This window comes from Phyllostomus discolor, chromosome 11 (genome assembly GCF_004126475.2).
Source record: "Phyllostomus discolor isolate MPI-MPIP mPhyDis1 chromosome 11, mPhyDis1.pri.v3, whole genome shotgun sequence".
Lineage (NCBI taxonomy): Eukaryota > Metazoa > Chordata > Mammalia > Chiroptera > Phyllostomidae > Phyllostomus > Phyllostomus discolor.
The window spans coordinates 44,621,788-44,638,263 of NC_040913.2; the positions used below are offsets into that span (position 1 = coordinate 44,621,788).

The following is a 16,476-nucleotide window of genomic DNA, read 5'->3' on the forward strand; positions in this document are numbered from 1 at the left end:
AAAAACATACAGCTAGAGAGAAGATATTTTTAGACTTTTTGATGATATATAAGATCGTTCCTTATATGAAACATATCAAACTAAAAATAAAGGATAGATATCTATTAGGGTAAAATAGGCACAGATGCTTAACCTGAGAAATAAAATTTCAGATGTTTAACCTGAGAAATAAAATTCCAGATGTTTAACATGAGAAATAAGATTTAAAGCTTTATCTTATCCCTTATCTAGATATAGGAAGTCTTAGCCTCAAGTCTTTGTTTCAGGATGAACATGAAACTTTCATATTATTTATAGGTTAATTATCAGGTATAACAATTAGGTAAAAACAAATAAATGAACTAATGGGAAACCCAACATTCATTATTAGCACAACAATTAAAGAACAATTAGAAAACCTGTGGCTAACTTGAAGCACCAGAAGTATTGAAACTCTCCACAGTAATTGTGACTAATGTGCTAAATATTTGCTGATAGTACTTATTACAGTATTTAACTAACTCATAACACATTTTGACATTTTATTGTCCTGCAACTAAATGTTAAATTTTTTATACAGAGATTATAAAATCAGAATTCTTCTACTCTTACAATTTGCCAAGCACTTTCTAAATGATATCACTTTCATATATATATTGTCTCATCTAATTTTCAACAAATTTATAGAACAGAAACTAAAAATCAAAGTAAATTTAGATGTATGCCTAAAACTGGAATACTGTAAAAAGTTTATTATAATTTTAAAATCCCTAAAGTATCATTTTAATCCAGGTGAAAGTGGAAATTATATTTACAAAAACATATTTCTATGAAAATATTAAATCTTCAGAATTCTAGCATACTATACTCTAATTAATGCTTTAATTTGGACAACTAAAGAGAAAATATTGTTTCAACTATGTTATCAAAAAGATGTTAAAATCAGTAATAACATATATTAACAGCATGTGCCCTTTCATACAATGCACTGAGAAGGGTATATCACCTCTGTGGTATTCCTGCCAAAATTCTTTAACCTCATGAGAGAACATTAGACAAAGGAAATGCAACAATATCCTATGAATAACTGCTAACCAGTACTCTTGAAAACTGTCATGGCCGTGAAAGGCAAAGAAAGACTGAAGAACTGTCTTATTCATTTCTGATACTTCTGATGTATTCAGGTCAGCATTCTGCAGATCAGTAGTCAGTACATAGTACTGGATGAATACATGCATGTTTAAGAGATTGGAATAATTCCATACTGCCTCCAAAATATTAGTTATATTCTATGATGCAAGCTTCTTTTGTATTATTTACAATTACCCCCTTATGAGTCAAAGAAAAAAAAATCCCTTGTAAACCAGACACTACAGTTAACTGATTACCAATTACTTTATATTAAGCTAAATTTACACTCCGTCTCTCACAAAGACTATATATTTTTCTATATAAGTATCTCAGTTCAAATTATTAGAATTATGATGGTTATTTCCATTGTCCAAACAGAAAAGGAGATGAAGAGGAGAAAACAAAAGTGCAGAGTGTGTGTGTGTGGGGGGGGGTGTGGGTGTGTGTGTGGGGGGGTGTGGGGGTGTGTGTCACTGAAGCAAGGAGGAAGGAAACAGTATTCCCTTAAAGCGCATTCATTAACCTGGGAATGCTACTAGATGCTCGGGGCTAGAAGTGAGCAGCTGGCTTCTAAACAGATTTTAATTTTTAATCCAGTGGAACTGGTCAGATGCAGCTCTCTCACCTGGAGGCCCTGTCCCAAAACCTACCTGCCCCAGGGCAGAACTGAGTGTCTGCTGGTAATGGTCACCTTTGGGTAAATGCAATCTCCAAGCAGTCACTCAGCTCTGCGTATTCTGATCCCAAGGAGCAGTCATAAAAGTGGGATGAGATCTCACAATGGGGTGGGAGTTTCCTTAGATATTTTTTAGGAGTGAGAAAAGACACAGCCAATAAAAACATTTTTTTAAAGTAGTGGTAGGAGGGGGGATATCTATGTTTGAAATAAAATTCTAATAAATAAAGATCAGCTTTACCACTTAATTAAAATTGGGTGGAGGCATATATGCTGGTCCAAATATGACACTCACAAGAGAAAAACTCAGACATGAGGAAGATCTCCTGGGAAATTAAAACACCTGTCTGGAGGGAGTACTGAACAGTGCAGGCCTCAGAGCTTCCACAAGTAGAACTAAAACAAGCAAAGATGAACCAAGTCTGACTGATGCCCAAGCATCTCCCAGACCTCAGATTAGCTGGGTATTAGTGCAGGCAGGTCTCAGCTGTCCATGAAAATGAGAACACATTTTAAAAGCTGTGTTTGAATTTTAAAGGTACTCAACATTTCTAGTATTGTTTACTGAAAAAGGTCAACACTCCAGTGTTTGATTTATGCATGGCAGAACCTCAGTCTAAAAGCACTAGGTTTTTCACATGGCATTTGCTGAGAATGTGTTAAATGCATAGTTCCAGAGCCAACAATATTATTTTCAGTGAATGCATTATTAAAGGACCTCTGCTGTGCCCCCCACGGGGAGATGGAGATGAGGCAGCAGTAACCCTGCAGTCTGAATGCAAAGGGACACTGCCTGACTGAGTCCCTCACTATAAACTCTGACAGCAATAACCCCAAACCCACACTACTCTGCATCTCTCTTCAATTCTCTTTTGACCATTATAGAAATAAGGAAAATGGAAATGTTTAAATAAAACTCACATAAAACTTTAGTTCCAAAAACATGGAGATTTGTGCCTGGTATCTTTTTCTATATTTCAGATCTGTATAAGCATTCACATCAGTCCTCAGATTTTCTTGCAAATTAAGAATTTAACATACTGACTCCTTCCAGTAAGATTTGGGTTAAAGATCATTAAATGCTCATGCAAGTAATTTTTTATTAACTGAAGCAAAAATAATATATAATACATACTAATTTTATGACAGTGAGAGGAGTTTTTCACTTTAGTAAGCCAAGAATATCTGTTGTATAAGTTAAAATTCTTAGGAGTAAGTCCAGTGTTTTAATGGACTATGGAAAAGCAGGAAATGAAAGCTGGGTAAATTTTGACTGGAACACAGGAGAGCCTTCCTTTATTGTTCTAGGAAAATACTTCTCTATAATAGGCAGATTCCTGATAAACTCAGAAATTATCCTTTTCATATAAATATTTTTCACTTGGAAAAACATTTTCTTTAAATTGATTCCTTAGTGTATTTTAATACATAAATTGACTTATAGACATTAGATTTACATACAACTTTTGTAGTATACATTCTTTGCATAAAGCAAAGTGAATCAGTGATAAAAATTTCTATTCTGTTTAGATGTGGGAAGCAAATAAATGACCAGTATTCTCATATACATGGTAATATATGCCTGGTTTTATATAATATTTTCCCCTTAACAATAAGAATATAAAAACTTCGTCTTGAAGAAATTTCAGAAGACTATGATTTTTAAGTTACCTTTTTCTTCATATGCTTTCCAAATCCTCAGAAACCTTGTTAGAGAACAACATGGCGGGGGGGGGGTCAAAGGGGACCAATATACTATTACCGAAAGGAACCCCCCAGGTTTGTTATGTCTGCTGCCTTATAGGAAAGACATCTTTCAATGCCAGAGATTCGTGAAAAGGAAAGGAAATGTTTATTTAATGCTATACAAACTTAAAGCAGTGGCCTAATGTCTTCATCAAAATCCCAAAGTCTCTTAAAACACCCAGAAACACACACAGTCCTTCCTTCCCCTGTTGCCCAGTCTAGGGTACTGTATCTCAGGAAAAGAAATAGAAGTCCGTGGCTCAGGCAGCCCCCAGTTCTTCCCAGTAATCCGTCTTGGCTGGTAGGCCTCCCTTGGTTCCCGGCACCCTCAGCTGTGTCACTGGGATCTCTGCTAAAGCCGTGTGGTGGTTCCCCCTTCTAAAGCTGCGGGGGTCCCCACTCTGGCAAAGCCGCATGGTTCTCTCTGCACAATGGCTGAGGGAGTCTCCACTCAGTCAAAACCACATGGTTCTCTCTCCAATGACTGCGAGGAGTGGGGTCGCCACTCGGCTTTGGCAGCAGGTTCTCTGCTAAAGCCACATAGTGATTCTCTCTCACAGGGCCATGGGAGTCCCCACTCTGCTAAAGACCAGGTGGTTCTCTCACATGTTCTCAGCTGCGTGGTCCTCTCTACACAATGGCCGAGGGAGTCCCCACTCTGGCAAAACTATGTGGTTCTCCCTGCACTACCCCAGCTGCATGGTACTCTCTGCAGCCCCATTTCTGACTCCTCCCTCAATTGGCTACACTTGCCAGCACTCTCATATCCTTCCAGCTTACTGGACTACCATCATGAGTCTGGGAAGTTGTGGCCCCATGTCGTGGAGCCAATCTTCTTCAAGCTCTCATGCAGGCACTGAACTCAGGGGACCTGCCCCCCAGTTACATCTTGGTGGGGAAGTTACTTCCATCCCCCTGGCTCCGAGCATGGCCATAGCTATTTAACATATCTGTGTAACCAGTTAAAGGTTATAGATATGTTAAATGACCACACCAGAGGTTAGCTGCAAAGCTGTTGTTATGCAGAACAGCTCTCAATGGCCCTGCTCCATTTGTCCCTTCCCCCAACCCACACCTGTGGTGGGGGGACATCCTAATATTTCCTGGACACCCTGAGTTCTGGGCCTCATTCCAAATCCCTATTTGGGCCCCTCCTTTGGCTGAACCCTGTTACACCCTTATATTAAAAGAGCTGGTGCTGACACACTTTGCTTCAACCCCATAGATGTGCATACAGCCTCCAGTGCACATCCTCCCCATGCTCTGTGCAGGTGATGCAAGATGAGTCAGGTACCACTCACTCTTCCTGCTTTGGAGGAGCCCACTCCTGGGCTGGCAGAACAGACATGTACACAACTGATTGCAATGTACTGGGATTACATTCTAGTGATATGAATAAAATGTGTGACAGCACAAAATAAAGAGTGAAGTTTCTGTAAGGGGACATGGGAAAAGGGAGGGTAGAGGCCCAGCAGACATGACATTTGAGCTGGATCTTAAAGGATGAATGAGATTAGACCAGGCAGGGAAGAGCATTCCAAGTTGGGGGGAAAAATCAGCCCATGTATGCCAAGTTCTTAAAGTTAGACTTTTAAAAGTGTTTTACTTCAAAAAGATTTAAGTTTGCAATGTCTGATATGAAATAAAAATCACAGACTAGATTGCTTCTTTCTCACTAGCTTGCCCTTCCTACCAATCTCCCTAGATGTGTAGGAAGTACATCTACCAAGATGGAGGGCACTGAAGTACCTTAGCATGATTGGCCTGGGAATGAGGAGTGCTACTGATAGGAGACTCAAGACACGGAAAATTTTAGCTTAAGGTAAAAAGCTATAAGTCTAGCAAGAAATGTGTATGTTAAGCTTTTATTTCAGGAACTATAGATAAGGCCCGTATTGGCTCCTGGGAAAAGCAGCTGACCACGTGGGGCACTGATAGAGAATTACCTCCTTGGGACATCCAAACCTTTGTTCCAGGAAGAGCAGGCGACCACCCCTCCCCCTTGGACAGCTAACTGCCCAGGACAGGAATGTTGCAGCTTCTGAATCTCAAAGCCCTCACCATACCTTGTTTGTCCTCTCCCATCTTTTATAAGGGGTACTTTATGGCCGGGAAAGAGAAGGGAAGATGGTTTGTTAGGGTATGAACGTGCCATCTTCTCAGATCACCGGCCATCTGAATAAAACTCCCATAAAAGATTCAATCGCTGTCATTGCTTATTGGATTTGGTAGTGACAGGCAGCCCAAATGCCGGTGTCTTTTCAGGTTACACTACCACTGAAATGAGAAAAGGCTACTGCAGTAATCATCCCTTTTTGGTGTGACTTTTAAACACAAGTTAAATTAATCTTCTTAAGAAAGAGTTTCTGTTATGAACAAAGTCTGAAAATCAACTACAGGGTTTATAAGAATTTTGTTCTGTGTTGGAACCTATTCAGTCAGAAGGGAGGGGAGCAAGGAGAAACTAGCCATTTTCTTTCAGTAATTTAATCACTGGTATGGTAAGTGGAGATGATGGCTGGCTGCTCCTCTGCCACAAAGGAAAGAGGAAGGGGGAAAGTGGAGATCCAGGGTAGACCTGGAGAAAGAGAGCAGTTCTGGGAAGTCCCTTTCTTCAGTTGGGTTCTAGGAAGGGCTCTAAGCCCTGAGCATTCTAATGCTCAAATGATGACTGGTAAATGGTTGAGAAACCAAGACAAGGACACAATTCTGATCAGTTTCCACAGTGCCTAGAAGCCAAAGCAACAAACAACAAGTGTTGGAGAGGTTGTGGAGAAAAGGGGTCCTTAGTGCACTGCTGGTGGGACTGCAGACTGGTACAACCACTATGGAAAGCAGTATGGAACTTCCTCAGAAAACTAAAAATGGATCTGCCTTTTGACCCAGCAATTCCACTGCTGGGACTCTATCTTAAGAATACTAAAACACCAATCCAAAAGAACCTATGCATCCCAATGTTCATAGCAGCACAATTTACAATAGCTAGATGCTGGAAGCAACCAAGATGCCCATCAGTAAATGAATGGATCAAAAAACTATGGTACATTTACACAATGGAATTCTATGCAGCAGAAAGAAAGAAGGAGCTCCTACCCTTTGCAACAGCTTGGATGGAGCTGGAAAGCATTATGCAAAGCGAAACAAGCCAGGCAGTGAAAGACAAATACCATATGATCTCACCTTTAACAGGAACCTAAACGCCAAAACAAAGAAACAAGCAAAATATAACCAAAGACACTGAAATAGAGAACAGGCTGACAGTGACCACAGAGGAGAGAAAAGGGAATTTCAGGGGACAATGGGAAGGGTTCCCGGGAACAAATTTAAAGGACACATGGAGAAAAACTAGGGGGAGGGTGGTAATGGGAGGGAAGTGGGGAGGGTTGGGAGGGTGGGCTGGCTTGGGAGTAAAAGGGAGAAAACTGTACTTGAACAATGATTAAAATAAAAAAAAATTTAAAAAGGTAAAAAAAAAAAAACTAAGGGAAACTTAAGTGAGCTAGAATCCAAATATAATAAATCACATTTTGTTTATTCATATTTTATAAAATGAAGTTAATTCATTCACATTGCTGTCTTTACAAAGATGTCTACACAGATGTGTTAAGGTATGTGTGAGTGTGCCTACATGTAGGAGAGAGGGGTTAACAATAAAAATAAGCCAAATATGTGAGTTATGTTCATTGTTTAATTTTCTTTGAGCCACCTACATGTAGAGTCAAATTGTAGGAAGAATTATTTAGGAGGGCATGCCTTGGAGAGTTACCTCTTTTTTTTTTATTCCCCATGTAAAAGAAGGCAGCTTCTGAGAGCTAAGCATTTGTCTTCTCAGATCCATGTGGCACACACACCTTGGGTGCCTGAGATTCAGCCTCAGGCTTCTGGTTCTGGGTCTGCCTCTGAATCAGTGCATGCACATGGGCTGGTCACAACTTTTTCAGGTAAAAGTGAAGAGTTAGGGTTTGGATTAGACACTTTTCCTGGCTATTTTCTTCTCCAATGTTCTCTTATTTGTTATGTCCTAAAGTAATATTTCCACTCTTCTGTGTTTTACATACTCACATTTTAGAACCACTGTAATAATAACAATGCCCCATCTAGTGTCAAAACAGGGAACACTGGTGCAGGGGTGCAGGAGTGCAGGGTGAGGAATGCTCTTTGGCCTTTCTCAGCTTCAGGGCTCAGTGTGACAATCTGCATAAATGCTGCCCTGGTGAGCTTTGTTATGTTACATCCTGCTGACCCATCTTGGTGACACAGAATGTTTTCTGAGAGGTTGTGTTTTACAGCTTTTTTGTGTGATGTACACCACTAGCACAATAGGACTTTTATTAAGGCGGCACAAAATAATCTTTACTCTTATATTTATTGACAGCTATCACCACAAACAAAAGAGCTTCAGAGGATGGAAGTCAGCAGGCAGTACCTTCCTGATGGAAGAGCAGAGGAGGTACTGGCTGTCCATCAGTTGGATTCTGGCATCTCACTTAGATTTTTCACAGGCATGAACCTGGGAGTTCAGTAGGATTTTAATCACTTCACTATTCTCTTTTTATTTCTTTCTTTCAAAATGTTCTTACAAGGAAAACACCTGAGAGTGAGTAACACCTAACCACAGACTCTTAAAACTTCCCAGGTTCCATACCATTCTGTCCCTCTTCTTACTTACTGGCATTCATGGGAAAGAAACAAAGGGGGGAAAGAAACATAAATTCTGGGACAATATATGTGTCATTTAAACAAATGATGTGTTTTATTCCCCTGTGCTTATTTTTTCTCCATTAAGTGCCAACGCAATTTACTTTAGTTTATATTGTCATGTGAAAATCACTTCCTTTAGGAACCTCCCTCCTCTGCTCCCAGAACCCAGGTCAGTTCAGTGGAATACTTGAGGAGTCTTACTGTATGCCAGACATCACCTTTCTGGGCTGAGAGAACAGAATGAGCCCAATTCAGAATTCTCCATCATGCTGCCAGTCCTGCCCACAGGACTGCGACCTAGAGTACTAACAGCACATTTTACTTCCTGTGACCATGCTCTCAGTGGCAGAGTTTTTTCTTATTATCCTTAAGCCCGATTCTTTTGATGGTTGAGCCCATCTCAGCAGCTGCCTCTTTCAGAATGTTCCAGTGCTCACTGGGCTCATGGCTCTAAGTGCTCACCTGCTTGTTAATCTGCTTTGATTTCTCCTAACCTGTTCCCTCTCTGTGTCCCTCATCTAGTCTGCCTTCTGCCCTTACCTTCTAGGCAATCACTTGGAATTCTACCATCTACTAGTCCAATGCAACTTCTGCCCAACCCTCAACCATGACTTACTTGCCAGTTCAAGCAGCTTCTACTGTGATCCACATGCCAAAATCAGCTTGATTCCAGTGACTCCAAATTGTCCCTAATTCCTTCATTGCACAGTCCTATATGCTCAGTTCCACTGATTCAATCCAGGCCTGGCAGCTGTGGTATTCTCCAGTACAACTATTTCCTGGTAACCAGCAACTGACGTAGCTCAAATACCAAATTTGCCCTAGAAGGCCACCAGAACCTAGTGGTCTCTAAAAATACTAAAGAAAGAAAACATCTAGAATATTTATTGAACATCTAGAATACTTCCTTGAACATGATGAGGCCTCAAACTCTTTGGCAAATTATGTAAAGGCATCTTTTAAATAACAAATTGCCAAATTTCAGAGTTATGATTGAATATTGTAAGCTTCAGGATAGAGAATGATTTGGATTTATACCTACATCTAGGGCTGCACACAGTACCTGGAATAAAGTAGGGCTGATAAAGATTTATTGAATTAAAATTACTGTTGAGAAAAGTATGTCAAAGGCACTTTTGGAGGATACCTAATCTCCCAGGAACTTAGATGTATCAGGGAATCTTCAAATGCCCTGACAAAACTATCAGATCAGTGGACCCCTATGTCTACGTGCTATTGGCAGTAGTAGCGTGGGGAAGTCTATTCCATGGGCACGGACAATACAAGAGAGGAATAAGAACTCTACAGGACAGTCTGTGACCTAATGCACATTCCCGTCCTGCTGGGATTTTCTACACCTTCAGGTTTGACCTAGGTTGTAGAAGATCCTTCTGATCAGCTACTTACTTCATAAACAAAAACAGGAATCTGGGTTTGGCCAAGCATTTCAGTTGTCTGAAACACATATGAATGTGAAACAGACTGCTATAGGCCCTCCATTAGAGCCCAAAACAGCTGCCAAAACAGGTGGATGGTAATGGGCTAAGAATGTAATGCTCCTAGTGAATAGTGTAAGGCTAGTGATTTAGAGAATTTATTAATTTTTTTTTTACTTCAAGCAATCCAGAAATGTACAGAACACTAAGGCCAATCAATGGAACATGATTTTCAAAGTATATTAACATTCATTCACATTAAATAAAAAGTATCTATTTTTTAAATGCTCACAGCAATCCATGCTTATAATTGAGCACAAAAGCATGAACAGATATAGAAATGTTTAGTCCTAGCTGTGGTTCCCAACAGTCATCTTCAGGGATAAATTTCCACAATGATGTTGTAATTAAGGCAGTAGTATTTATTGAAAGGTAAGCCATAATTGTATAGCCACTTGAAACATTATTGAACAAAAGTAATTTATACTACAGCTGGTGCACTGCATTTTAGCCCTGCTTTGATTTTATCAGCATTTGCCAATCAGTCAACTTGGATCTTGTAAAACATGTTCACTTATTCATAGAAACAAGCAATTGCTTGCAGACTTTGAAGGAAAGGCTGTTTAATAATTTGCTAATTGTGCAAAGATAGACTTAAAATTTGTAAAAAGGTAAACACACATTGAGTATAAATCAAGCTTTGTTTTAGATTAACCTTGCTAACTTAAATATGGTCAATGGTTTCACCCTTTGTTTTTTAGACTAAATAGCAGACAAAGTTACAAAAAGAAATTAATCTAGCTTCAGGTTTTCAAAATTTATTTTAAGAAACTTTCTGTTGCCACTTTTGCCATTTCAATATGTTGTTAGCCTTGAGGCCATGGTTATAAACAAATTAACCATGCTTTCTTGGTAGAAAAGTGAAAGAGAAAAAAGACAAACCAAAAGAAACAGGAACTTGAGAAGCAAAAAGGAGCCATGCAATGGCAATGTTCTGTTTCTTTCCTTTTCTTTGCTCTTCTTCTTCTTCCTTTTTTACCTCAACTAACCCTTCACTGCCCGAGACTGCTCTCTACTTTGGCCTGCTGGCGTATTTTAAATTCAGTAAATGAGAAAGAAGCTGAGTCTAGCTATCTCTTCCCTCAGTCCATGTATTAGCAAACTCATCAACTCTTCTGGCAACCAAGAAATCACTTGAACTTACTGCCATAGCATCACCACCACCAACCACTCTACAGTCATCTAAAGGACTCCACCAAGTTTAAAATGGGTAACATACCTTGGAGAGTGATTTCTACCCTGGGGTCTGCAGGGCTGAACCGAGAAATCCGCACCATCTTAGAAGTGTAAGTAAAACTTAAAAGGAGCTGGCATGCCCTAAGGCATTAGTAAGAAGAATTTTGCAGGGACAAAGAATTTACAGAGACAATGCATATTGAATGGAGATGGCTCTTGCTAGACCCAGTCTTGGCAAAATGCTTTGCAGCAGAGCTCCTTTTATAAGAGTTATGAGGCCCAGGTTGCTCTCTGCCTGCTCAAACTGGCTTATCAATCCATTCCATTTCATTCTGGTCTCTCCCTTCTAAGTCATTATTACAAGCACATTTCCCTAAACAAATGCAAACACTCTTTTCCTGTTGTGAGACTCCCTTGGGCAAATTAAGTTTCTTGGAAAAAGGTCAAGGAACAATGAAAAAAACAAACCTACTGAGAAACAAACACGTGGTTTCAGGGGACCCTGTTAATCATGCAGGCCACAAGTCAAATTTTAGACACTGCTTGGGCTGTGTATTGAATCTGATAGGGCCAGTTATTGGAAGCAAAATCATGATATCTGCAGCCAAAGTTTCTTTTTGTGGTCATAACAAAAAGGTTATTTATTTTTACCAGCTTTAATGAGGTATAATTGACAAATAAAATTGTATCAATTTAACATGTACACATGATGTGATATACATATATAGTGAAATGATTACCACAATAAAGTTAGTTAACACATATATCACTTCACATAGTTACCTTTGAGTGTGTGTGCATGTGGTGAGGAGGGTTTATTTTTTATGGAAACAAATCTGATACTCAATGAAAAATTCCCTTGTCTAACATTTCTAAAAGCTACTAATCAAACTAATTTCTTAATGAAATTGTAGTAAAACTTTTATATTGGAAATATTACTATAAAATTGCTATCTTCTGTTCTTATCATCTTGTCTAACAAACATGGAATATTTCTGAAATAGATACTCCTTATTCTATTTTTTTCCTTTGACTCATAGGGAGAAAAGTCCCTCTTATGTTCTTTTATCATTTGCTTGTTTTTATTAACCTCATCTTCAGTTAGCTCACTTCCGTGTATCAAAACTCTTCAAAGCAGAAGAGACAAAGGTAATGTGACGTTGGGGAGAGAAGCTGCTTGGTGACATCATGGCTGCTTCCTGGCAGGAGTTATTTCTACCTAAAGCATATACACCATATTATGAAGCCACAGAGAAAAATGAATGGATGTGGATGGCAGGTTCATATGTTTGGGTACCATCTCAGAACTCTGTAAATAAGTTTGTGTGTTTCCATTCAAATGGTTTCATTATCTTGGAGGTCTTAATCATTTCTAATAGCAGTTTCTGAAGTGTTCAGAGCTTGTGCTTCAGGAGCATTATTGGTATTCAAAGTAGTCATACTACATTAAGCAGATTTACAGCCTTGTTCATGGTTATCCTTGATCATCTTTATTTAAAAGTAAGTTTAGGCTGATGAGGTGGCTTAAGCATCCTCCTACGTTTCAGCCTGTTAGTCATGCCACACCAGAACATCTGGCTCTGCTGGGAACCCTCAGTCTTCTTCAAATGAAACTGAAGTTGGGGAAAAATTTAAAGGGCAGCCTTGTTTTAATATGTACCTGGGATTTAGTTTTATTCAGGTATGGTGAGGACAACAGATTAAGACAGGTTTGCCACTGAAAAGATAGTTTGCTACTTAGAGTTCCCAAGAGGAGGGAGCATGAAATACCATGCTGAGCCCCACAGGACTGATAGGGGACTCAAGACTTAGAAAACTTTAGCTTAAGGTAAAAAGTTTTAAGTCTAGCAAGTAATGTGTATGTTAAAGCTTTGTTTCAGAAACTACAGATAAGGTCCATCCTGGCTCCTAGGAAAACAGCAGGCCTCCTGGGGCACTGATAGAAAATTACCACCTTGGGGACATCCAGACCTTTTGTGCTCCAGGGAGAGCAGACAACCACCCTCCCCGTGAAACAGCTAACGGCCCAGAACAGGAACGGCTAAGGCTTCACTCACCTAATCCTACCTGAATTTCAAAGCCCTCAGCGTTCCTTGTTTATCCACTTACCCCCACCTTATAAAAATTCTGGCCAGAAAAGAGAAGGGAAGATGGTTTGTTGGGGTATAAACCCACCATCTTCACAGATCATCCACCACCTTCTCAGATCACCTGCCATCTGAATAAAGCACCCATAAAGATTCAATTGCTGTCATTGCTTGTTGGATTTGGTAGTGACATGTAGCCCAAATGCCAGTGTCTTTTCCGGTTATAGGACCACATGGGGAGGTCTCAGAGTAGATCAGAAGCAGAGGAAGAGAGGGGGAAATTTACAGTGGTTTCCACATGAAAGGCAAAGCAAGGCAGGAAAAGAACGTGTGGGATTGGATAGATTAAATAATTTCAGTGGTTTAGGTGGTACAGGTTTCCAGTTATCCAATAACTGTCCCTCCAGTGATTCAGGGAAGGAGGATAGAGTTCTGGACTTCAGGAGCCTGGTAAAAGGTGGCTGGTGGGGACAAGAACCCAGGATTGGTTGGTTTGCATATCAAAGGTGTCCTCTCAGTCAAATGGTTTGCTATCTCTAGGAATTAGGGTGTCCTGGGAACATCAGTGCCTCCACCTAGGGTCTGCAAGACCCTAAGATATCAAAGTATCATAAAATACAGAAAATAAATACATGCTTAATATAAGCCTGCCTGAAACACTGCTATAAAAATCATAAAAACAGAGCTGCTCAGACTTTACAATGCATAAGAATCACCTGGGTATTTTGTTGAAGTACAGACTCAGATTCATTAGATCATGTGAGGGTTGAGACTCTGCATTTCTAATAAACTCCTTGGACCACGCTTGGAGTACATACAGCCAAGAATGTATCACTGAGTCTTCTGAGTCACCTTCTATGGGGAAAAGGGAACCCTGTCTTGAATCAGATACTGCTAGACACTGAATATACACTTTTCATCTTGTTCTGCTTGGATAATACCCTTTGTTCATAGAAAAAATTATACCAATTTTATAAGCAAGAGAACTGAGATTCAGGGTGGTCAAGTAACCTCCCTGAGATTAACCTAAAATTTATAAGATATAAATGTATCTGACCTACCCCTTCCTGCCCAGCAATAACTACAGATGATACCACTGTCACAGAACAGTCTTTGTTAGTAAGGGCTTCCTAAAATATAAAGTCCATAGACTTGAAATGTGGTCCAGCTACAACTTGATCTCTAGCAAGAAGAGAGATTGTGAATGATGTTTATTATCTCAGAATCAAAAATAAATGGTGCTGTCTAAATTTTATATTTCATTATAGCCATTTGAGAAACACTTCAGTGATACATGTACATGGTGAGATATAGGCACTAAAAGTTAGTCTTCCACCCGTATACTCCTAGTTCTACTGCTCAGAGATAACTACTGTTAGATTTGGTAGTCTTCCAGAACTATTCTATGCAAATAAACTTTTTTAAACAAACATTCACCCAGTCATTCTAAGGCAGTGGGAGGCAAAATAGTAAGTGAAATACACAAAATTGCTCACACAGTTTACATACCAGTAGGAGAGATAGATCATAAACAAATGAGTAAAATATATATTATATCAAATAGAAATAAATGCCAGTGGAGAAAAAGCCAGGAACAAGAGGAGGTGGAATTTGCAATTACAAATACAGTGGTTAAGAGAAGTCTCATTGAAAAGATGGTACTTGAGTTACATAAAGGAGGCAATCCTATTCCACACTAATCTTTCCTTTCAGTAATTGTTGAGGTACTGACCAGATCAGAACTTGTAGATCCTACTTTATTCTTTTTAAAGGCTCCACAGCACTCCACTGTTTGCATACACAATACTGATGGGCATTTTATTTGTATCAATGGAATGTTTTAGATAACACCAGTATGATTTGTTAGGTTGAGAAGTTGGGGATGCAAGCCCAAGCTGCGCCTCTCTACCTAGGTGACCATGTTATGTCACTGAGTATTTCTTGACTTCCTTTGTTATGTTAATAGTCTGGTCTCATGAGGTTTTACCTTTTCTTGCCACATCTTACGCTGTTACTGTCCATCAGGCGCAAGGGCATGTTCAAGACCTTCTCTACCTGGAGGCCAAGGCGATGTCCTGCTTGCAACACTTTCCTCAGTGCCATGCTACTTGTAACCTCTGAAGAGCCAAATAAAAACTTCAACCCTCCAGGTGACAAGCTTTCCACATTCCTCTTAAAGGTAGTATATGAAAAATTTTAGGGAACAGTTTATCCTGTGGGCTCTGAGCATGATCTTTCCCCTTAGGAGAAAGCATATAAGCAGCCTTAAAACAAAGACAGATGAAAAATCCTCACCTTCCGGTTCCATTTATTTACATGGATACAGATGTTTAGCACTGGGCCATATGACTGAACAGATTTCACATTTAACGAAAGATTAATTTATCCATTTCATTATTATCTGAGGCAACACGTGGAATATGTCAGCACTCTGCCAGTCTCTATAGGAGGAATAAATATCATTGAAATATGGTTCCTGCCCATGTCACCTTCTAGGCTTTTAACAAGGGAAAAGTTCAAAATCAACTGTGATTTAAGGCTATGCATGGAAAGTGGTATAGGACAATACAATAGACATTAAAAGAAAGGGGAGGATGCTAGGATCCATCTGAGCAGAGATATATATAGGTAGGGATGGAGGCAGAACAAGGGGTCTTTGAGAAGGGATGAGAGTGTGAATGTGAGTGATTGAGAGTGTGTGTGTATGTATGTGTGAGTATGGAAACAAAAGGGGAGCAGTAAGTGCACTGTAAGCAAAGGCTCAGTGAGGGAAAGCACAGGCATTGTAATAAAGGGAACATGAAGCGGCCCAGCAGAGCTTAGACACAGAATGTGGGGAGCACTGGTAGGTGACAGGAGATGCTGTCTGGAATAAGAATGGCAGAGGGTCCTGCATCCCCTTCTTTGTTATCAGGTAATGGATACACAGATTAGTTCTGAAAGATATTGAGACAAGCACCATCAACTTCTTCCTCTGGTTTTGGTTTTGCAGGAGTATTTGTGTACCTTGTTTTATAACCTCTATTTCTAAGTTCAGTAATTTTTTAAACTGACTTAATATGTATCCAAGTAATACATGCCTATATGTTAAAAAAGCAAATAATATTGTATAGCCTGTAACCTAAGACAGGAAACCCTACCCCACATGTCCCTACCCACTGCCTTCTACTCCTCAGAAGAAACCACTTTGTTGTTCGCTTCTATAATGAAAGATATTTATTGGCCAGAATGAGTAGTATCCTATATTGGTACAAGTTTTCTCAGTTTTGTTAATCTAGGGGCTTGCTCAGGGCAGGAAGACTAATCAGCATTTCTAACCTACCCCTCCCCTGCAAGGAGGTTAAATCCTGTCATGGCAGAGGAAACTCCTCTTAATTTTTATTGTGATATTTGATTCCATATATTTAAGTGTGTGCAGAGTGATATTTCTTAAGTTATCATTTTCAAAGATTACATAATGTTTTACTACTATGCAAAATGAGAA

At 39.5% G+C, this 16,476-nt stretch overlaps 1 protein-coding gene across 1 annotated transcript in view; it reads right to left on the reverse strand.

Moving 5' to 3' along the window:
- ENOX1 (ecto-NOX disulfide-thiol exchanger 1) overlaps window positions 1-16,476 on the reverse strand; it is a 282,243-nt gene that overhangs the window by 265,208 nt on the left and 559 nt on the right. The window lies entirely within an intron of this gene.